At 40.7% G+C, this 6,695-nt stretch overlaps 1 non-coding gene across 1 annotated transcript; it reads left to right on the top strand.

The window, feature by feature from the left end:
• On the top strand, positions 1-107 carry LOC126417670 (U6 spliceosomal RNA). Its single transcript, XR_007575748.1, has one exon. It is a non-coding gene; the product is annotated as a U6 spliceosomal RNA (small nuclear RNA).
• Positions 108-6,695: the final 6,588 nt, after the last annotated feature.

Below are 6,695 nucleotides of genomic sequence, written 5' to 3'. Positions count from 1 at the left end.
GTACTCGCTTCGGCGGCACATATGCTGAAACTGGAACGGTACAGAGAAGATTAGCACGGCTACTGCGCAAGGATGACACCCAAAATCGCGAAGTGTTTCACATTATTTTAGCAATCTCACTCTCTTATGTCTCTCATCAGCTGCTAATACCCTCAGCCTCCTACACAAGTTTCGGTTTTATATCTGCACCAACTTGTCACAAACTATGCTTTCCATTTACTGACTTCTCCTCCACTCTCTTTTATTCACAGCAGAACATAAGAAAACTTGTAATGAACATATACCTCACATTATCAATGCACATCTAAAATTTCAGTCTACTAACAAGTCAGCAATCTCATCGAATCCACCATGCACACTAACACAAGTACCTGTCACTAGCACCCATTCAGCTCATTGGCAAATGTGACACAATTCGCAGCTAGTGTAAACCTAAGCCCAGTACAGGCAATAGCCTCTTCTTTTCCTTAGTATCACACTTGCCTGTCACAACGTCTCTTACTACTGTCTCAATGATGTTATTTCATGACACACGCTCACTGCCACATACAACATTTGAAAACCTTTCATCAACTTTACGCAAGATAGCTGCATTTTCCAGATCTTTCTCACTCACATACTTTGACCCAACCTGATGGACTGATATGAATGGCCCCTCCTTCAAGACATGCCAATAAATTATACTTCAAAACTCGTACTTTTGGAGGTACTGTACGTTTATTTTATATCGGTTATCATTGGTTTACATTTATCTACATATATTTAACGTTGTTTCTTTTACCTTTATTTTACAATAGCTTTCTTAAAATACTTACATTGAAAAGTATACCGTTAGTAGAGAAACTATGTAAATGTTGCATATGTTAAATAAATGTAAACATCTGAAGATGAGTGCCATGAAGTTTCAAATGCCATCATCGAAAAATTAATGCCTATAAATGCAACTGCTAGCAGATAATTCATTACGTTTACCTTCAGTTTCAACAGTTGCATTTTCTAATGCATCTACAATGGACAAGAATTATTTGCTAATGTTAATACGAGAAAGGACAGAAAAACAAAATATGGCAATGAGACAGGGGCAGTCTCAGTCGACAAGCAGTTACGGGTAGGTTTTCGAGTTTTGAACATAAGAAGGCCAGTAGTGTGAGATTTAGCGTTTAACTTTCGGCGAAGTTTATTAGCAAGCTTTTTTTTAATATTCTTCCAGAAGTACTTTTGATGGCTGATCGCCTAGGTATGGGTTGTTTCTACATTACAGTTTGTCAGAAAAGGGTACAGTCAGAAGCAGTGGTCTGCAACATTCCACGATAATAGGACTTGTAGAACAGCAAGGTCATTATAAGAGATTTAAATGGTAGAGAGGTAGTGGCCACGCAGGCTCAACAGCACCCTCTTTTGTGTGACCGGACAGGTCAGTGTTACACAACACTCAGTCTGTGCAGAGCCATAATATGGAGTGGAAACGTGTAACCAACTACCACTATGTCTCACCAACATCACAGGGTGGAATATCGGCATGTGAATGCGTTCAAACAGGGTGGATGGACCAGTCACCAAGAGCCAGGTTTGTTGTGCCGAGAAATTGCGGCTCGTACAGGTCGTGTTGCTTCAAGAGTGAGGCATATATTGAACCAGAGAGAATGGGGACTATACAGCGCCGTCAGGGCACTGGATGACACAATTTGACGCAGGTCTATCTGACTGCCATTTTTTCCACTTGGCCGTAACGGGCAGAACAGTGTCATTCACAAGTGTTGACACAATGTTGGAGCACTGCAGTTGGTATGGTCATGTATGTGGTTTGACACCATCTTCTGGGAGCTGGACTGGTGGCATGCATGCCATGGCGTCAACTTCCACTGACCAGACCCCACCAGTGCCACAGGCTTCAGTTGGCACGTGAAACCAACACTTTTGTAATCAGTGGCAAAATATAGTATTTGTGGACGAATCCCACTTCAGCTTGTTCTAAAGTGATGGCCACGTATACTTTCGGCACCACCAGGTTGAACAAAAATTGATCGACCGTACTGTTGAGCGGCATAGAATGCAAACGCCAAGGGAGATTGTTTGGGGTGCCATTGCATATAAAAAATGATATCTTTTCCTATGTCTCGAGAGCAATTTGAATAGCTACCACTACATCAGAAAGGTTTTAAAGCTTGAGGCATTGCTGCTGCTGCAGACTATTCCACATGCCATATTTCAGAAGGACAACACCTGACCACATGTGGTGAAGAATGTAAATGCTTTCTTCGAAGAACAATGGGTGCCACTGCTCGCCTGGCCTGCATGTTGTTGGTTGGGATCTTGTTTGTTCAGAACCTCCTACAGCCACAGCTGATGCCATGTGGATGTGGCTACAAACTATGTGGCAGAGAATTCCCCAGCATCGTATCCAGGAGGTCTTTCATTCCATGCCGCAACATCTAGTGTCTCTGATTGCATGACATGGTGGACATGCCCTGTACCGAATTTCCACAGTCGTATTGCATGTACAGGTCTGTAAATCTAATCATTTGTGCAGTGTTATGTCCATAATAGGTGGAATAAAATTCATTGTGATCACATGTCTCAGAGTTACACTTTCTTCTGACAGTAAATAGGTTGAGCCACCATTTCGTTGCTCATTTTAAAAAAGTTTAAAAATCGAAGTCACTTGAACTTAACGTATTATATCAACTGTATTGTTCAGAAGTCAAATTGTAAAAATGGAAACAACAGACTGGCGCATACCTGAATATTCGTCACAGGTGGCGGCAATGCGATGGCCTCGCTCTCTCTCCATGAATTTCTTCGTCGCTCCGGATTGAAAATAATGGCCGGCAGTATTAACAGGGAGAGTAAAGCATGAAGAATATACAGTACTCTAGCAGCTGCCCAGCCCTACGCTGTTTGCTCCGCCATGAATCAGTGCAACTCAGTCATTTCTGGGGCACTGGTTATTCTTCGTGTTTTACTGCCCCTGTTAATACATATCGATAAAAATAATATCGCACTTGACTAATTTGGGATCGCTCTGTCGAATGGGCACATAAAATTCCAATTTAAAAAGTCATTTTGTGTGTCTAAGGGGAAACAGAACGATGCTCTCCGTTGAGCTCGGCGTTGCGTGAATCAAATGGTGAGCCGTATTTGCTTGTACTGACTCTGTCTACACATTGCAGGAACAGAATTGCAAATATCAGCTGAAACGCCAGAGAAAATGCATTTGATGACTCTTTAAGAGAGATACGCTGTATATAGGACAGAATATATAATCTGTGTATGGAGTGGAAGGCTACCTACAGCTTGTATGGAAACTGGACTACAGTTCTAAGAGTCGAAGGGCGTGAAAGAGTGATAGTAATCGAGAAAGGAGTGAGGGAGGGCTGTAACAATCAACCATATTATTCAATTTGGACATTGAGCGAGTATTACTTAGGGTACATTGGAAAGAGAGAAGAGATAAAAAGAGTAAGGTTGGCGATGACACTTTAATTAACACCTTGCCAATGGACTTGGAAGATCAGTTGAACAGAATGGATAATGTGAATGGGGTGGATGGTGTGTTAAAAAGAGATGACAAGATGAAAATGAATAACAAAAACTGAAGATAATTAAGTCGAACCAAGTCAGGGGGTGAATAGGTAATTACATTAGGAAATGAGACACTAAATTTGCACACCAGATTTTCTATTTGAGTAGTGAACTACTGACAGAAGCAGACATAAAGAGGATATGAAATGTAGACACAATAAGAAGGAACGTTTTACTGGAAAAGAGAAATATATTAACATATAATATAAGAGAAAATTAAGAATCTTTTGTTGAAGCACAGCCATATCTCGTAGTGAAAGATGGAAAACAAATAGCGCTGACAAGGAGATAGTACTCTTAGACTCTTTTGAAACTTGTACTGTACCATAATGCAGTAGATAAGATCAGTACACTGAGTAAGTAATGAAGCGAAAGGGCATCGAATTGGGGACAAAAGGGCGTCATAATGCTACTTGATTAAAATAATGAGTAGTTCATTGGGACACAATCTGAGGAACCAAGGAAAGGACTTGTTCATTGAGAGAAGTATGGGGGATAACAATTGTAGAGTAAGACTAATATTTAATGCTATAAGCAGAAGCAAGTGGATTTAGGATGCGGTAGTTATGCAAGTATGAAGAGAGACATATTAACCTGGATTGCTGCCTTAAACCAGTCTTCAGGTTGATGATAGCAAGAAGAATGTAAATCACATGAAGGATGTGTGATCTGCAAAATTATGACGAGGTTGTGGCTACCTCACCCCGCTGTCTTCTACAGCTATTGCCATCCGAGGCGGCGAAAATGAAAGGAGTGTGCTTCAGTTTAAGGGTGCAGTAAATGTTTACAGGCTTCCAGGATTTTAAATGGGTTACCTGTCTAGAATTTGACATTGTAAGGTTGTGACGATATCCCTTATTGCAGAGGACCCTTACTTGTTTGATACTGGAAGACATGGAAGTATGTCATAACTCTATTAATCAAGAAATGATTAACAAATATGTTGATGTATTCTGAAATTAGAATTGTAAAAACACATGGGCAGCCTTCACTGACATTAAAATGCCTGTAGCAAGACACATCAGCTACGGTGATGAAGCTGCAGCTGCTGCACATCATGAAGCTCGATCTGCGTGGGCATTACGTTGTGACAGTGAAAGCTCTATAATTAGCTGGCGCCTCACTCTTATAAGCTTCTGGCACAAGGGGAAAAAATAGTGCCAATTGTCAATAGATGCTTCTCATCGTATCACTACGTCTGCACGAAGATGAAGAACAACGATTTAAAACGTGAGTAGTTCTTAACTTTTTCCGCTTTTCTGAGTGAATTATCAGCTCCTCTCAGAATCACAGCAGCCGAGATCTATTATCGGTTCCTCAGTATGTTCGTATATTATTATTCCAGACTACCATAAAGTTTATTTTACTCGGAAATTTCATGAACTTCTTCAGTTCTGGGGGTATCATATATAGACTTCCAGATTTTGCTTTTTTCTCGTACGAAGCTGAATTTCTAGCCTGTGGTATCATCACTTGTTCGTTCTTCTGCCGAGCACCGTGAGGTGACAGCAATGATTCGAAACTTTGAATTTTGATCTGCACAGCATGTCTCCACGATATAAAGATAAACACGTATTTTTTTCTGATGACATGTTTTAATATGGTATTAAAACTGTACAGACATCTCTCAGTTAACAGCGAACTATCAATTAACGTTGTTGGGGATTTATAAGGTTTAAACTTTTGGGTATCACATATGATATCTTGGGAATCAAAGGATTTATAAGTTTTAAACTTTTGGGTATCACATATGATATCTTGGGAATCGATACAAACTCTGTTTATGCCAGCTGAATTTCGTTAAATTTTTTTCTACTTGTTTACCAAGCATGACTGATGAAGAATTGGTCAACAGAATTAATCCAGGGTAGTCTGACATAGAATCTGAAGAGTCTGATGATGAAAATGACGCTTTGATCCAAAGAGCTCAAAATGAAGAAAGTCTGTCACGAGAGGAAACTGTGCCTCTTGCTCAAAAGCGAGAAATATTCGAGTTATGGAGGCATATAAATAAGAAAGACTAAGTGTGTTACTGAAAGAATTACTGCCTTTTTCTAGATAGTTTGCTTAGAAATTTATTTGACAGTTTTTATTTTCAGACAGGTGGCAGTTCCGGTAACTTCCAATGTAACATTTCAATTAACAGATCTGCAGCCACAGATGAACTCAAGCAGCTGGCTGAATATTTTTCCAAGTACTTTCTTGGTTCATTTTTCAGGGTACGTCTCAGTTCATAAATATTAAGCACATCTGTAAAACACGCAAATCACTTCATTCTACAGCACAAGAAATGCACAACTGTTGGGGAGTGAGTGTTGTTGCAGCACTTTTAGATGTACCACGACAAAGAATGTGCTGGGAGAGGAAAAGTAGATACCCGTTGTGAATCTTCAGGTTTTGGCGGTGAAAAGACTGTTCCATTAAGTTTTGGGTGTGCAGCCGCAAGAAATCTCCTTCTTCTTCTAATATTTCGGCTGTATATCGTCCAGCCATCTTCAGAGTGTGTCGCAAGACTGTCGCTCCAGTGCTCGCTTCGTCCCTTTATACTCGTGTACCGCTCGACTGCGCGTGCGGCCACAGATGTAAATGCGCCAGAGACGTTGGTCGGCGGCAGAGACGTGCATAATGCGCGAATTGTATCTATGACTCCGCAGTCGATCTGTATTGGCACATCGATATATCATTGTGAGCTGCCCTGTGACAACGTGTTTGTGAGTTTATTACAGCAAGTACCGGATTCCATGATTTATCAAGATTGAAACCACTATCTCTATTAATGAAATTCGTCGTCAAGCGAATTTCAATTGCCTCCTTCACTATCGAGTCCCAAAAGGATGATGTAGTTGCTAAAATTTCGAGGTTGTCATACAACTTACTGTGACCAATATCAATACAGTGCTCCGCCACTGCCGACTTGTTAGGTTGTAAAAGTCGTGTGTACCTCCGGTGTTCTTGGACTGTACGAGTTGTTTGTCCGATGTAAGAAAGGCCACATTCACATGGAATTTTGTAAACTCCAGATTTTCGGAGCAGAAAATCATCTTTGATGGAGCCCACGAGTGCAGCTGTCTTAGTTGAAGGACGGCAGTCTTGCGACTCACTCTGAAGATGGC

This window comes from Schistocerca serialis, chromosome 8 (assembly GCF_023864345.2).
Source record: "Schistocerca serialis cubense isolate TAMUIC-IGC-003099 chromosome 8, iqSchSeri2.2, whole genome shotgun sequence".
NCBI classification, from domain to species: Eukaryota; Metazoa; Arthropoda; class Insecta; order Orthoptera; family Acrididae; genus Schistocerca; species Schistocerca serialis.
Note: the sequence above shows the minus strand (reverse complement) of the source record. Positions and strands in the feature narration are given on the sequence as shown.